Source organism: Sorex araneus, chromosome 5 (genome assembly GCF_027595985.1).
Source record: "Sorex araneus isolate mSorAra2 chromosome 5, mSorAra2.pri, whole genome shotgun sequence".
NCBI lineage: Eukaryota > Metazoa > Chordata > Mammalia > Eulipotyphla > Soricidae > Sorex > Sorex araneus.
This window is the reverse complement of record NC_073306.1, coordinates 140,862,222-140,878,533: the sequence shown is the minus strand read 5'-3', so window position 1 is coordinate 140,878,533 and position 16,312 is coordinate 140,862,222.

Genomic DNA, 16,312 nt, shown 5'->3' with positions numbered 1-16,312 from the left:
GGGCGCAGCCTGCCTCTCTGGCCTGCAGAGGGAGCTGGTTTGTGGGCTGGGGGCTGAGACTGGAGGGGTCCAGCCACCTTCAGTCCCTAGCAGTGTGGCAGTTGTGCGGGTACTCAGCAAAGCTCCAAAGACAGTTTGCTACATCCCCACCAGAGAGCTAGAAGAGCTGGAAACTGGGCTGCAGGGCCAGAGGAGGAGGCGGTGTCTCAAAGTAGACCGGCCTCAGTGTCTGCTGGGGAAGGAGGGCTGCGTCCAAGAGAAACAGAACCCCTGCTCCTCAGCCTGGAACTCCGGACATTGAGGTGTCCAGAGCTTAGTCACCTCTGAAAGCCATAGGAGGACATCCTGTGGCCCCTCCGGGCCCACCTACAGTGCTGCTTTCTTCTGCTTCAGCAGAAATCCTGAAACGTCCTTAGCTGAGACATTGGCTCATGATCAAAGAGACGATCTCAGAGGGGCTGTGGGCTGCTGAAGTGAGCAGACCATGGAACAGAGGGCCAGACCGCACACGCACACTTCCACCCGCCAGCTGGCACCTGTAAAAGCAGGCCAAGCCCCCCCGGCCCCTCCCCCCCACTTCTCATGGATGGCTCTATGGGGCCAGGGAGGTGGCACCGTGCTTTCAGGATGAGGCTCTGGGTTCACATTGGCCTCAGGGTCCTGCGTGTGAAGTGCATGTCATGGGACACATCTCCAGGGCTCCCGTGACAGTGTGACCCTGGAGCAGGGAGGAGGCCCTGGGACTCACAGTTCAGGTGGGAATGTTGGTTTCCTGGGGAGTCCGAGTTCTCCAGGGTCAGAGGATTGTGAAGCAGGAGACTCCAGAGGGTCTAGAAGGAATAGCATCTGACATGGGCGGGGGCGGGGGGGAGTGGAACGGCTGCCAAGAATCAGAATGGGCCAGCCCCTCCTGGGCTCGGTGCTGCAGGAGCCATGACAGAAGTGCCTGTCGGACCCAGGCAGACAACTGAGCTTCTTCCTCTGACTCCCACACAGGAATGAAGCCCCGTGGACTCCCCTGATCACCCAGGTGAGCCCCACTGTGCCTGGCACCAACGCTGGCTCACTGCTGTAGGAGGAATCAGAGAGGGAAAACCCTGTGTCCCCAAGGCATGTCACTAGCCGTTCCAGGGAGCAAGGGCTCACCCTCCTTGAGACCTGGAGGTGGGAGGAGCCAGGGGCAGGCCACCTTGCTTCAGGAATCGGGACTCCCAGACCTGACCCTGGCACCTCCTCTGAGGTGTCTGAGGTTCAGAGCATCCTAAATGCCCTCAGGCAGACAGGCCAGGAGACAGGTCAAAGGGTGAAACACATACCTCACACAGTCAAGGCCTTAAGTTTGATCCCCAGCACCAAATGCCTACACACACATTCCTCACACTCGCGCGCACACACACACACACACACACACACACACACACGCATGCACGCACGCACACGCTCACACTCCAGCACCTCTGGGGGGACTTTTGTGAACCAATATCACCTTATGAAAAACCAAACAAGTCCCCTCTTCAAGCATAGGAGAGAAAGGAAGCTGTCCTGACCAGGAAAGTCAGTCAGTTGCTACTGACCTGGAAGTGAGAGTGATGAGGAGCGAGGGGCTGTCTTAGGCTGAGAGTATGTGCGCCTGTGAGCTGCTTACATGGGGAGTGGATGGTATTCAGGGACTGGTAGACCTTGCTCAGGAGTCATTTGTGGGGAGAGAACAGAAACCAGAGCCTGGGGTCAGAGATAGAGGTCCTTGCTGACACAGTTCTGTCCCTAGTCCCGCCATCCCACCCCCATATAGTTCCCTTAGCTAACTAGAGTGATCTTGAATGCAGAGCCAACAGTAAACCCTGAGCTAAGTCTGGGTGGCCCAAACCCGGCCCCTCAAAACAGGCAGGGGGGGAGATATTGCTTTTCATCCTCCAAAGATTCAGCTTCCCATGCAGAAGAGGAAACCGAGCCTCAGGACACAAGGCGAAGACCCCATGGGTCCTCCAACAGCCTCCGCACCAGCCCAGCCCAGGCCCAGGGTCCAGCCACTGGGGCTGAGGTGGGAACAATGCACCCAGTATCCCCACCTATGGCCACTGCTGGAAACCCAGCCAGGCGTGCAGCAGGACCAGTGCTTCCTGGGCAGCACGAGTCATATGGGCTGAGTGACAAGAAATTAATCATGTATGTCTGCAGCTCCCGCAGCCCCTCTCTGAGTCTCTAAGTCCCTTCTTCAGCTCCTCAGCTCCATTCAGCCAAGTGTCTCAGCACCACACCCACCTGCATGGCAGCTCTGCCAGCCCCTGTGAGGCCAAGACACACCTTGGATACAGGGCACAGACAGACTTTCAAGGAGGAAGGGATCTGGAGGCCTGCTTGGAGGAGGGTAATGCTGTGAGCCCTGAAGACAAGTAGGTGGTCACAAGGTCTGTCTCTTCCAGAAAGACTTGGAACCTGGGGCCACAATTTTCTTTAAAATTAGAAGAAGTGGTCAGAGTGGTCATTCGAAGGCCAAGGCCATTGCCTTGCTGACAGCCAACCCATTCAATCCCTGTTACCCCAGATGATCCCCGGAACCAGGAGTGATCCTGTAGTGCAAAGCCTGGAGGAAGCCCTGATCACAGCCAGGTGTGTCCTAAAAAACAAAATGAATGAGATCAGAAGGCAAAAGGGATGGTCACTATTATTGAATCATAAGTCAGGTTGGCCTACATTCGTCAGTATACCAGTATGGTGTAAAACCTAATGTGAGGGGCGGGAGAGATAGGACAGCAAGTCGGATGCTTGCCTTGCAGGCGATTGAACCCTGGCTCCACCTAGGATCCCTTATGTCCTGCCATGAAAGGTCTCTGAGCAGAGAGCACGGAATAGCCAGATGCTCGGTGTGTGCCATCAGGAGCAGGGCCTCTCTGTGGGGCAGCCCCGCATGCACATGACGGACAAGATGACGCAGGGATGCCAGCAGTGCAAGGCAGCGGGGCAGAAGGAGTCCGCACAGTCGCCTGCCACGTTGGCCCAAACGCACACTGCGCAGCCATAGCCTCTTACCCTCATGGGCACAGGCCTGCAAAGGGACAGCGGTGCGTGGTCCCTGCCTCCCGAGGAGCCGACCAGCCCCGGACTTGCACCCAAATAGAGACTCCCCTAATAGCAGTCCCCGCACGCACATCCCACCTAGCTTACTCACAGCAGCCTCTTCCCACCACTCTTCCTCTTGCCCCTTCAGATTGGGGCAGCGCGCCTGGGCCCTTTAAAGGGGCCAAGTGGCAGCGGCGGCGGGGTGGGCTGGCGCGCGGGGCCCGAGCAGGGGCCAGGGGCGGGCGCGGGGCGCGAGACATCCCCGCGTCCCGGCTGCCTGTTGGGACGCCGCGGCTGTCTGGCGGGGCTTCGGATCCCGGGGCTGCGGCTCTAGGCTGGCGGTCGGGGGTCGGTAGCGGCTCGGGCACCGCGCGCCACCCCCCAGGACCAAGTGCAGCCCCCGCGGGACAGGATGCGCGAGGCGACAGCTGGGCTGCAGGGCCGCTGGCCCGCCCTGCCGGCGCTCTCCAGGAGCCGTCCAGCGGCCAAGCGCTGGCCCCGACTCTGGCCACCTTGCACCCGAACCTGGCCGCGCTGCCCTGCCCCGCCGGCTCCCGAGCGCGCCAGAGGCCGCGCGCACCACCCCTGCCCGGGCCCCGCCCGCCCTCGGGCGCTTCTGGACATCAGCGATCCTCGGGCAGGCGGGTGCGGGCATCAGGGCGCCCACCCGGCCCATGCCAGGGGCCCATCCAGGGCGCCTTCCAGCCCGTGGGTGGCCGCTGCCCCCGGGAGAGCCCGAGGGACAACCCTTTGGCGCGGGTCTGGAGGGACGCCTGGGCCTGCGCTGGGGGAAGTTTCTGGGACTGGAAAGGGCAGGCGGGAGGCAGCTGCCTGGCTGGGGCGCCAGGGAGAGGGGGGGTGCGGAAGGGGGCTTAAAGCCCATTAGAACTCAGCTTGGGGGTCGCTGCTCCGCGGGGGCTGCCCCAGAGTGTGGGAGGGGGGCGGGGGGGCGGCGGGAGGGCGCTCGCAGGATCCCGGAAGGCCGGTGCTTGGCAGCTTGGGGCCTCGGATTGGGAAGTTTGAGTCGGTGGCTGCTCATGCACCTGCCAGGACAGGTACCAGCCTTGCAGCTGCGACGCCCTGAAGCACTGCCGTCTGCACCAGTGGTGCGCGTGGGCCGGGGCCCGTCCCTGGTCCTGCTCGGTCCTGCAGGGAAAAGTCTGAAGTCCTTTATGCCCAAGGAGATTCTGTAGTGCCCCCTCCCATCTGCGACTGAGCGGGCTGTGCAATATCAGTCCCGGGTGGTGAGATGTGGGAGAAAAGTGGGAACTTTGGGCTTCTTTCTCCTCTGCAGAGCATCTGCCTGTGTTTGCTCAACCGTGTTTGTGTGCAACGGGTTCCCCAAAGGGGAATCAAGAGAGATGCTTTGGGTGGGAAGGTCCGGTGCCTGGAGGGCCCTCTGCCATGAAGCAGGGCCACTCTTTCCATGGGGTCCTGGCAGCTGCCACGCCTGAACCCAGGCACAGCCAGGTGTGTGAGGGGGCGGGGTGGAGGGGGTGGAAGGTGTGGGACACTGTCCATGGACAATGCCTCTCCCAGGGCACTGACCCAGCCTGGGGGTGCCAGGACGGGGTGATACTTGCCCTGGGCTGTGACTGTGCAGGCTGACCTGGCTGAGAATGTGGGGTGCTGAAGCCTGGAAGGCTGCCTGTGGGTGATCTCAGACCAGGTGGGGCAGGACCTGTGTCCTGTGACCTTTTGGTAGCGAAAGAACTAAATTGGAGCTGGTGTAGGGTGGCCACCAACCCTTGTTTCACTAGCCAAGTGGGACAGAAACAATTGTGAGGGGAGTGGGCTGTGCCTTCCTCAGAAGCGCTATCTCACCTCCTGATATCCTCAGGCAGCGAGGCTGAAGGATTGATTTTTTTAAAAAATGGATTTGTTTGAGAAGGACAGAGCCCAGGAAGACCCGGCTTCTAGAGTCAAAAGTGCGGCATGAGAGGAAATAGGGCAGCCACCATCCGAGGTGGGGGCAGTATCCTGTGCTCCTGGCTGCAGGTAGTCTGTTGGGACTCCATGGACACAACTGTGGACACAAATGTGAGGTCACGGAGGGTCATGGAGTCTCATCTCACCTTTGTGCACCCCACACACAGCTGACAGGCATACACACACACACACACACACACACACACACACACACCCCTGCCACTCAACCTACCTTCACCAAAACGCCCAGCTCCTGCTCCAGCAGCTGGAGCCAGAAAGGGAGCTTCTGGGACCCAGCTAGGTCTGGGGCTTCTGTTCAGGAGGCAGGACCCTTGCCTCTCCCAGCTGCTGTTGAGGGGGCACTTCCATTGAGAGGCTGCCCCGGGCCAGCACCGAGCCCTAGGTAAGAACAGGCTCAGAGGGAGAGGAGCGGGCCAAGCTCAGAGCTGCCTCATGTGTGGCTCCTGGGTCCATGCTGTGCACGAGGGGAAGCTCAGACCTGTGCTTAGTTCCACAGGCAGCTCCTGAACTGTCCTGAACAGTCCCCTCTCTGGAGGCCCCTGCAATGTACCCCCATAGCTTGCCAGACTCACTTCCTCACAAAGACTGTCTCTATCCCTCTCAACCTTGTGCACAGGTATGTGCACACCTCACAGCCACACACACATAAACACAGACCAGCTGTGTGCTTATCTCAACCGCCAAACACACACACTGGCCAGGTATGTGCACACCGCACAGTCACACACACAGATATAAGTACACCTCACAACCAGCACACACATACCAGGTATGTGCATACCTAACAGCAATACACAACACGTATGTGCACACCTTAAACACCCCACCCCCTCCCCACACAAACCTTACAATCTTTTCACCAGGAATTGCCTCACCAGTCAAGTCTTGGTTTGCCTGTCAATTCCCAAGATATTCTATTGGGCCACCCCTTGGGAGACCCACGGTGGTGGCGGGAACTGAAGCTGGGCTTGCAAGGCAGCTGGCCCACCTGCTGTGCTACTGCTCCATCCCCTCCCCAGACCCTCTTCCTTGCCCGCTGGGTCCAAATGCACCCGGGTTCTTGGAATGCGTCTCCTGACCTGTTGGCGTAATGCCCGCAGTGGTCACTAGAGAGCAGTGGAGAAGCCGTGCGGGAGAAGGAGGCTCCTTCCTAGTGCTCCTGGCCGCGGGGGGCTGGTGCAGGCCTGAGCTCTCTCCGCAGGGTCGCCGGGGATGCTCCGCTGACCTGTCTCGGGGCTGTGGCTTTTCCAGGAGCCCGGAGGGAGTCGGGTGGTGCTCAGGAGACTTGGCGGTATCTCCCGGCGGTACCTGGGGAGCAGAGACGTGCGTCCTGCGGGGTCTGCAGGACTCGGAAGCCGCTGGCCCGGCCCGGCGGGCTCAGGGGTCCAGGGCCACACACCACGGCGCTCCGGCCCGAGCGTTTCTGGGCAGGGACACCGGCCTCTGCGCGCCACCTCCAGCCCCGAGCCTCGCCCCGTGACCTGTGGGTCACCCACAGTCGAAGTTCCGAAGGCGCGACCAGGGCTCGTTCCCATCAGATCAGGGACGCGGTGGTGCCGGGTTCCTGGCGGACTCCCGGGAGCCGCGTCCGTCTCTCCTGGACCGGGCAGAGCCGGGAGAAGGGCTCAGTGCTCAGCACATGCCGGCAGCCCACCCCGCCCGCCCCCAGCAGGGTGGCTCGGGCCCTCCAGGCCACAGCTGCATCCCCCCAGCAGGCGGCCACAGCTCGGCCTGGAGGTCTTCCTCGGGGCCCCTCCAGCTGGGCCTTCTCTGTAGCCCTTTATACCTGCTGTGTCTGTCCTAGTCCGGGTCGTTAATGTGTGACTTGTTTATTCCTTTTTTCTGTTTCACATCTACTTTTTTAAAACTAATTTTTAATAGGGGTCATTCTTTTTTCTTTTTCTTTTTCTGCCTTTTGGTCAGACCCGTTGTTGCACAGGGGCTACTCCTAGCTCATGCACTCAGGAATTACTCCTTGCAGTGCTCAAGGGACCATATGGGATGCTGGGAATCGAACCCAGGTCAGTCGCATGCAAGGCAATTGCCTTACCTGCTGAGCTATGGCTCAAGCCCCAATAGGGGTAATTCTTAAGACACTCAGGAGGGGAATCTTTATTGAGATATCTGGGTCCCTCTTAAGCCCCCGTGGGTCAGGGCGCTCAGTGGCCAGACCTGGCATTGGGAGCCACCAAGGCTACATCCTTTGCTGCTGCTGAGGACTGAACGCAGAACACAGGTGCTATGGATGCTGTGCATTTGCTCTAAACTTGAATGCTCTACCTGGTCCTGGTTTCATTTTATTGAAGAATTTCTTTTTTATGTATCACTTATAACTATAGCACAGTGGGTAGGGTGTTTGCCTTGCATGTGGCCGACCTGGGTTCAATTCCTTCATTCCTCTCGTAGAGCCCGGCAAACTACCGAGAGGATCGTGCCCAAATGGCAGAGCCTAGCAAGCTACCCGTGGCCTATATGATTTGCCAAAAACAGTAACAAGAAGTCTCACAATGGAGACATTACTGGTGCCCGCTCGAGCAAATCGATGAGCAACGGGATGACAGTGACAGTGACAGTGAATCAGTGCAAGCCGTTTGCCAGTCTTCATCAATTTCCCATAGCACTTGAATTTGTTCACTAGTCAATGGTACAATAATTTCAGTAGGATTGCTCCCTATTACTTGTCTAGTTCTTCTTCCTTTGAAAATTATTTGAGATATTTTATTTACATAAGTAACCAATGTTTTACTAGACTTGTTATGTAAAAAAACTTCATTGCACAATGTTAGTTCCTTGTACCAAAATCCCAGTAGGAGAATGTGAAGTACACAATACTATCATATATAAACTTTCTGAAGTCAATTCTATCCAGCTGAGCCTTATTAACAATTTCCTCAATTCTTTCTAATTCTTTTTCAGATGCTGGGCTAAGTTGCCTTGGACTATTTAAAGAGAGATCACCTTCCAACGTTTGAAACAAATTTTGTAGGGCATAGGTTGGAATACCCAAAGAAGGCCATAGCCAATTTATATTTCCTAATAGTTTTTGTTTATATTTTTATAAACAAAATTTAAAAAATTTTGTCTCTTGCCTGCACGCCTGGCTGTCTTCCCTAGGGCCCCTCGGAGGGGATGGGCTCCAGCTTCCCTCCCCACACCGAGCAGAGCTCCTGGCGGCCGAGGACCACCAGAACCTAGCTACAGCCATGCTGGAGGCCCCTCTCCACATGTGTGGACAGACCTCATGCATTAAGGTACCATCCAGTGAGACTTAAAAGCAAGCTCTCAGAAGCGCACGGCCGCAAGCCGCCGCGCAATATCTTTAGCCTGCTTCTCCCTTTGGGAGAAACTGGCAGTCTTCTGAGAGTTTCCTGCCCACATGGGACAGCCTTGCAAGCTTCCCATGGTGTATTCATATGCAAAATCCAGTACAAGCTGGATCTCATTCCTGTAACCCTGAAGAGCCCCCACTGCAACATCATTGGGAGGACCAAATCCAGATGGACTTCTAAGATCTCAGGGAAAGGATGAAATGAGATGTTACTGGGCCCGTCCCAGAAATTGGTGATTAACGGGCTATCGTGATCGTGAAACAAAATTTAGTTTATATTTAAAGTTTTTCATTTATCTCTCAGAATTTGGACATTTTGAGGTGCAATTTTACTCTCCCATATTAGTTGTCCCAAAAATTCCCAAGGAACCTGACGTTGAATTTTATCCCGTGCAGTTTTTAAACCCCATGACTCTAGTTCACAAGTACAGCTTCATAAACTTTCTGCAAATTTATTTGAGGTGGAGCAATGATTAGAATATCATCCATATAGTGAATAATTTTGACTTCAGTGTACTATGCCCTAATTATATCCAATGGTTGATTAACAAAATATTGACACATCGTGGGACTATTCATCATCCCTTGAGCCAAAACAGGCCAGTGATATCTCCTAGCAGGAGTTTCACTATTTAAGGACGGCACAGCAAAAGCAAATTTTTCTCTATCCTCTTCTCTCAAAGGGATGGTATAGAAATAATCCTTTAGATCAATTATAATAATATTCCATTGTTTTGGAATAATGGCAAAATTAGATAGGCCCTTTGCAAAGGATCCATTGGTTCCATGCAGTCATTAACTCTTCTTAGATCACTTAACATTCGCCATTTATCAGTCTTTTTCTTGATAACAAATACTGGTGAATTCCAGGGACTAGAGCTAAAAACAATATGTCTCAATTGAAACTGTTCTGTAACTAATTCAGTTAAAGTCTTAAGTTTTTCTTTTGTTAAGGGCCACTGCTCAACCCAAACAGGCTGAACCTTTTTCCAGACTATTGGGAGAGCTGTTCTTCGAGCAGCGGCCCAAATTACAAAGGCGATTGCTGAGACACCTCTTTTTTTTTAATATATTTCACACCAAGTTTTTGCAACAAATCTCATTCCCATTGGGTGATAGCTATTGGAGCAATGGCTGGATGACTGCCGTGTCTCCATCAGGACCACCACAATGAAGAGGTTGTACACTCTGTTGAACATCAGTGACCACTCCCATACCAGAAAAAGTAATGTCCATACACCGCTTCTGCCAAAGCATATGCCAATGAAGAGAGGCGACAAAAGTAACATCAGCACCTGAATCTAACATACCCTCCAGTTTTGTCCCATCCTTAAAGGTCATAACTAAAGTAGGCTTATCATCAGTAATCTTTCTGCCCAAATATTTCTGCATTAGTGCTTCCAAAATCACCTTTTCTTTTAATGCCTGTATTTTTTCCTAGTATACATGGAAGCAAAAGCAGTTGAGCAATACGTTCCCCTTTAAATATTTGATATCCACTTGAAGAGTGACTATAATTGAGATTTCATTCACAAAATCACTATCAATGAGTCGCACTTTTACGTTAACACCTCGAAAAGTCATACTTTGCTTCTCCCTAGGATCAATCCTGCTGTTCCTTTTGGAAGGGGGCCATAAACACTAGTTAGGATTTTTATAAATTTTATTAGGAGTCAGAAACAAATCCTGTAAAACTGAAATATCAGAGGCTACACTTCCTTCCGTTGCTCTCATAAGGTCAATATAAGACAGTTTTTTGCCAGTGTTCTTGGGTTTATTAATTATTATCATTGTAGGGGATGAAAGACCTTGAATTTAATTTGAGGTTTTATTGAAAATTTCCCGTATTGTTGAAGGGGCCTGGGTCGAGCCCTGATGACTCATTAGCTTTCTAATTTTTTCTCTTTTGTAATGACATTTATTAGCCCAATGCTTCCCCTTCACACATCGTCTACAGATGCCTGGTTCTTTCCTTACACTCTCAGAAGACTTAACACCAGAACAATCTCATCTGAGATGTCCAAAGGCTCTAAGCCATAACATTTCACCTGGTTCACTCTTTTAAAAGTAGCGGCTATTATTTGCGCCTGATGGGTTGGTGTTCCCACTTCCCTACATACTTTAATAAAATCATCTAGAGAGTTTTTTCCCATTACCTTAGCAGTTTGAATTGCCTTTTGGCAATCTGCTGTAGCATTTCCCACCGCTAAAGTTAGCATAAGCATTTCACGAAGGTCTTTATCAGGTATAGCCTTTTCAAGAGCGTCCTGGAGTCTGGCAATAAAATCTGTTCATTTACTTTCTGAAAGATTTTTGTGAATGGCATAGTATGTTTTTAAGAGGTTTCAAGATAATGACACGTCTTTAGACAGGTCTTATTAACAGCTTCTAAAATGTTTGCCTCCAAATGGACTTGTTCTTCCGCTAAAGCCCACTTGCCAGTACCAAAATCTGGTTCACAGTGATATCAACATGTTTCGGTGTTTGAATTCTAGCATATTTCTCAGCCTCTTCTTCCCACCGAGATTTAAATTGTATATATAGAGAATTTTCTAACACTGTCTTTGCAAGAGTTTGCTAATCAAGAGGGATTACAGTATTAGCTTCTGCAAAATTTTCAAGAAGGGCTAGCACATAGTTAGAAGTAACACCATAGGTGGTCACAGCTTGCTTAAGTGAGGAAAAAGCTGAAAAGGAACAGGCTCACATTGCCCTGCCTATCTTTTTCTTTGCACATCAGAATTACAAATGACTGGAAAAGCCATAAAGTGAGCAGGCTGTTGGCTCAATTTTGCCTTATATAAAGGAGCTTCAGATTTTTGCATCAGAGAATGCAACTCAGGAGTAAGCTTAAAAGGGCAACACAGAGATTCCTCTTCCCTATTCTTATATAAACGAGGGGAAGGAACTGCCAAAGGGTCAGGATCCGTTATACCCTGTACAGCAGGCATTATCCTTCTTTCAGAAGGGTGGTGCATCTCAAGGTACTTCATTTAATTAATTAATTTATCTAATTTTTTAATTAACTTTTCTCAACTTTTGGGCAATTACAACCTCTTTTAAAACTGAATTCTCTGTGTCTGACTCAGAAGCTGTCAGACTCAGACCGGGGCAGGTGAAGCATAAATTTGATATGAATCACCAGATAATACAGATGCTGTTGGCTTAGTACAAAATTTAGGGGTTTGTTAACCCCTCTCCCCTCCCCCCACCAGGGTGAAAGTGGCCCGCCTGGGCCCATCAGCAACGACGGGACCCCTGGGCCACTGGGACTTCCTGGGCCCGCAATTGCAGCCGCCCTCCCAGTGAGGAGGGGGACAAGGTGAGAGGAAGTTGGGGGAGCCCCTGGGGTGGGGGGATGGGTCCTTCCTCATGTCCACTCCTGTGCGGGGAGACATGGGCACACCTGGCCACAAGGGGAGCAGAGGCGACAAGGGCGATGCGGTGAGTGGGGCCCCCGGGAGGGCGAGCACCCCTGCCTTCCCGGACCCCATCCTGGTCCCTGCAGACAGGACTCTGGAGCCCAGCCCTGCACACAGGCGTTACTCAAGTGGCCTCTGTCCCGATTGTGCAGCGCTGAACCCCAGGCCTTGCAGGTTCCCACGGCCCCACTCAGGAGTGCCCCCTGTCAGACTTTCACTCGTGGGGGCGGGGCCCATCGCTCACTTCCAGCGGGAAGCGGGGTAAGGGGCGAGAGTGACATTGCTAGCCCCGCCCCTCCTGAGCCTGACTCCGCCCCCATTCTCCCTCCCAGGGTCCACCTGGACCAACAGGGATACAGGGGCCGCTCGGACACCCAGGCCCACTCCACGTTAAGTGCTCCAGGCTTCCTGCGTCCCCGATCGCAGGGAACAGGGGTCCCCCACCCTGCCTGATCCTGATCGCCCCACCCCCATCTCCGTCCTGTTTGTGGTCTCAATTCCAACTCCAGCCTCACCTGACCGGGCCACACCCTAAATCCCAACCCTGGTCCGTCCTCCAGGGAGGACCCCAGACCTGAGCTCAGAGGCTAAGTCCGCAGGCAAGGCCCAGACTGAACCTGCTCCTGACCTTGACTCCCTTTGACCCTAACTCGTCCCCTACCCGGCCCCTACCTTTGACCCAATCCCCCCCTTGAGCTGCATTCCAGTTCCCCACATCCTCCTGCCCCTCCCCCAGGGTCACTGCCCCTACTCCATCTCTTGACCTCTACCCTGACCTTGACTCATAACCTACTCTGACCCCTCTCCATCTTCCTGGAAGGGAGTCGCCGGGACCCCCAGCCCTCTTTGTCCAGAAAGGCGATGATGGAGTGAGTGGTCTCATGGGGATGATCGGTTCTCCCGGCCTGCAGGTGCGTGTCAGGGGTCGGACGAGTCGCCCATGGTTCCCCCCCCCCGCCCGGGTCCCCCAACCTTATTTCTTCCTTTTTCAGGGGCTGCCATGTCCTTCTGGAGAGAAAGGCAAGGTTGGAGACGTGGGGTCCACAGTCCGGACGAGGGGGCAGAAAGGGGGACGCATGGGTGGTGACTGGTTTCTGGGGACCATTCAAGACACTTTGCACATTTGGTTTGGGAGCCAAGCTTGGCAGTGCTCGGGGTATGGTGTGGCCTGCAGTGCTGTGGTGGACCCCCAGTGCTCCTGCTCCAAAGGGCCATGCTCCATCCCGTCCTGCTCTCTCTTCCCTCCGCACTCCTGTCCCCAAACAGTGACGCCAGCGCCTTCACCCCTGCCCTGTCTCTGCGGCCCTACTTTGTTCTTCACACTGCCCCAGCATTCATGGTGGGGTTTGGGGGTCATAGAGCCTTTGGGGTGGGACCCTGGTCACTGGATGCCCGTGTCACTTCCCACGAGGACCCTAAGGAGCTCCAGGACCTTGGGGTCCCCATGGCCCAAACGGAGGGGAGGTGAGAATGGAAGGGAGGGCAGGCTGTCTCGGAGGTGAGGACGCTCATTTCACTGGGGGCTCATCTGCACCCCCAGCCCGTCTCCAGGTACCCCAGGGCAGAAGGGAGGAGTTGGTCAGGTCAGCCTGGAGGAGTGGGCGAGAAGGTGAGACTGTGACAGGGACTTTCCAGGTGGGCTGTGTGAGTGGGCGTGGCTTGTGTGGGTGGGCGGGGCTTCCGCTGGGCGGGGCTTTGCAAAGAAGGTTTCTGTGGAGTGGGCGGGGCGTGCTGGAAACCTACCCTCATTGGAGCTGCCTGTCCTGGGGGACCCCTCCGGGCCCTCCCTTTGCCTCCTGCAGGGTCAGTCTGGACACAATGGAGACCCGGGACCCCCCAGGAACCCCTGGAAGCCTGTGAGTGAGCGTGCGGTCTGAAACCCATATTATGCTCAGGGAACCCCCACCTCTGGGTGTCTCTGGACTGAATTTTGATCCATGGCACCGCATGTGCCCCGCTCACAAGTATGGCCCTGGTGGCCCTCAGCACCTCAAGGCCTGAGCAACCAACTCTAACCAGGAGGGCCCACAAACCTCTGAATACTGCTTAGTAACTTGACCCCTTCCCCCAAACAAATGACGCTAGTGGGGGACACCCGAGCCTGGGTTCCACTGAGCCCCTGTGTCCCCCAGGAGAAACTGGCCTCATGGTCCAGGGAGAAGCCAGGAAGCTGGTACAGTTCCTTCCTTCCGACGAGGGAAGAGGGTCAGTCACGGTGTTGGGAGGCAGGCGGGCCAGGAGAAGAGAGGTTGGCTCGCGGGAGACAGCGGGGGACCCACAGGTATAGTGGGAGTTTGGGGGATGTGCATGCTGGAAGGACCCACGGGTCTCCCGGGGACAAGGTGCAGCCTGACTGAGGCCTCAGCACTGACTGTGGTCAGTGACTGGGAGAACAGGGACGAGTGTTCCAGGGCAGGAACAGACTCTGCAGAAGGTCAGAATCGAGAGAGGCTCAACTGGATTTTTAAAAATGAGGGGCTAGAACAATTACACAGTGGGTGGGTAATTGTGCCTTGCACACGACCGACCCGGGATTGATTCCTCCCTCCACCTCGGAGAGCCCAGAAAGCTACCGAGAGTATCCCGCCCACACAGCAGAGCCTGGCTAGCAACCCATGGCGTATTCAATATGGCAGGAGTAGTAACAACAAATCTCACAATAGAGACATTACTGGTGCCCGCTGGAACAAACTGGTGGTGAACGACACGATGACAGTGCTACAGTGGGGTGTGTGTGAAGGAAGATAGTTTTCTTTTTTTCTTTTCCTTTTTGGGCTACACCCGACGGTGTTCAGGACTCACTGCTGTCTCAACACCCTGGAATTACTCCTGGCTGTGCTCAGAGGAACGCTACGGGATACCAGGAGTCAAACCCAGGTCGGCTGGTGCAAGGCCCACACCTTCCCCCCTGTACCCATGCTCAGTCAGGGGACCACTGGAAACGGCCCACAGCGCCATCAGGTGGCTACTCTGTGAAACTGCCACAGCCTGACTTCCTCATGGTAAAGATTTCCAGCTCTTTTCTTTGCCTCAGTGTTAAGTTATAGGGTCATGAAGGGTCCAGCACACAGCCTAGGGTCATGGATCAAATACTGAGCCAGAAGGCCCTTGCCTTGAAAAGGGCCTGGGGAGGGATAGAAATGCCCCACAGCGCCTCATCCTGGCGGTTAGGCGGAACTCACCTTGCCCGAGTTTCCCACCCTTAAGATTTCCAGCCCTTGGGTTTGCTTCAATGCATCAAGGTCATGGAGGATCAGGCACACAGCTGGGGCGATAGTGGGATAACTGTGGGTAAGGCCCTTGCCTTGCATTGGTTTGGAACTCTTGCACCCCAGAGGGTCCCCTGAGCACCCACAGGAATAGCTAACGATTGGTGGGAGGAACCCCTGAGCACTGCTCTGTGTGGCTTCCAACCAGATGATTGCCGCCCTATAGAGCTCCCCACGCTGGCTGGCCCCACAAGCGTCTCTGGTTTTTTATTTGGGTGTTCAGGATTTGCTGTTACTAGTGGGATTTGGGGGAACATAAAGAAAAGAGATCCTCGTCCTCTCCCCACCCACCATACTGACTCGCTGGGCAAGTGAAACTGGGTTCTTTATTGGGGAGGGGTGTTGGTAGCCAGAGCAGAAGTTCTGCGGGCGCTCAGGGTCCCTATGTAGTGCCAGGAATTGACTGTGTCGAGCACAAAGCATCGCCTCCTGAGTCTGCTGTCTTGACGAACCCCATCTGAAAGGTTTCTTGTCTTGGTCACCCCCATACCTCATCACCTCACAGTTCAATAAATGCCCTTTCCTGTTCTATGTGTAGGTGGCAAAGGTCGAAACAAGATTCACCTCTGTACCCCGGGCCTGAGGTGAAGGAACCAGCTGACGATGAAACTGAGGTCATGGGGTTTTGTTTGCTAGTTTCTGTTTGGGAGCCACACCTGAGAATGTTCTGGGGTGACTCCTGGCTATTCCTTCATTAATTACTCCTGTAGGTACTCAGGGAACGCTGTGGGGGTGCCTAGGTGGGCACCCGGGTTAACTGCTGCGAGGGAGCGCTTTTCTACCCACTTTTCTCCCGCTCTCTTGCCTGAGTCTTGATCCTTAATCATTGAAGCCAAACCCAGCGCTGGCAATCTTCCCTGTAACCCAGGACGAGCCACTTCCTCTCCTCGCCACAAGACGGCGCTGTGGAGCGTTTCCGTCCCTGTCCGAGAACATTTCTCTCAGGATTGTCCACCCCTGCTCCTGACCTTCCTCCAGAACCTGCTGAAGCTCCCCGGACCCTACGAGCTCTTCGTCGAGGGACCCCCAATCCTCGCCGACCTCTGCAGCCCCTCACACTGTCAAACCAGTGCCCTGGCTTTATTTTGGGGTGGCCATAGCAGAGCTAAAGGTGTGGGGAGTTCGAGGCTTCCTATGGTGCAGGGATCGAACCCAGGTGGGCCGAGGCAAGGCAAGAGCCTGCCCACATTCCTGTCCCCTTTTCTTCACCCTTTTTTGAAGGTCTCCCATCACGGTCATCCTCACACCTCTTCCCCCTCCATACATTTCTTTTTTTGCTTTTT